Source organism: Microtus ochrogaster, chromosome 19, assembly GCF_000317375.1.
Source record: "Microtus ochrogaster isolate Prairie Vole_2 chromosome 19, MicOch1.0, whole genome shotgun sequence".
Lineage (NCBI taxonomy): Eukaryota > Metazoa > Chordata > Mammalia > Rodentia > Cricetidae > Microtus > Microtus ochrogaster.
In genome coordinates, this window is record NC_022021.1 from 7,025,470 (window position 1) to 7,026,190 (window position 721).

The window sequence follows — 721 nt, forward strand, 5'->3', positions numbered from 1 at the left end:
TCATGTTCTCCCTCCTTCTGCTCCTCATTGGGACCTTGAGATGAACAGGTTTCTGAGTTCTCTGCTAGAACCATCTGCCCACACTGTAGCCTCGTGGCTGAAAATCGAAAACTACGACATCTCTGTTACCATCTGTATTCCTGTGTATGCAAATGCGCATGTGTGGGCCAGAGTGTGAGCTCCGTGATAAGGTGCTTGCCTACATGTTCTGGCAGCATGCTCATTTATGTTTAGCTCTGTATTGATGTGTTAACTACATGCTATCAGTTTTGTCAGAAACAACAACAAAGCAAAACCAAGGCAATTTCTTTTTTGCAAAAAGTTGTACTGGAACCCGAGCCCAGGCAGCAAGCACACCAGGGCAGGAAGTTAGTGTTTAGTCTAGCACAGACGGTAACTCTGTCACACACCCCAACCCCACCCCAGTTGGCTAGAGTCCAACGTCATAGTCTTTCTCAGTTAGCTAGGCTTTTGTTTTGTTTTAAAGTTTATTTTTATTTATTTGTATATTTCAATGTATGCCATGTATGTACAGGTACCCTCGGAAACCAGAAGAGGGCATCGGAGCCCCTGGAACAGCAGTTAAAGAAACTTTCATGATGCTTCTGGGGGTGCTGGGGATGAAAGTCTCATCCTTTGGAAGAGCAGCAAGCAGCGAGCAGCGAGCTCTCTGTCTCCCTGTCTCTCTGTCTGTGTCTGTCTCTCTGTCTTTCTCTGTCTC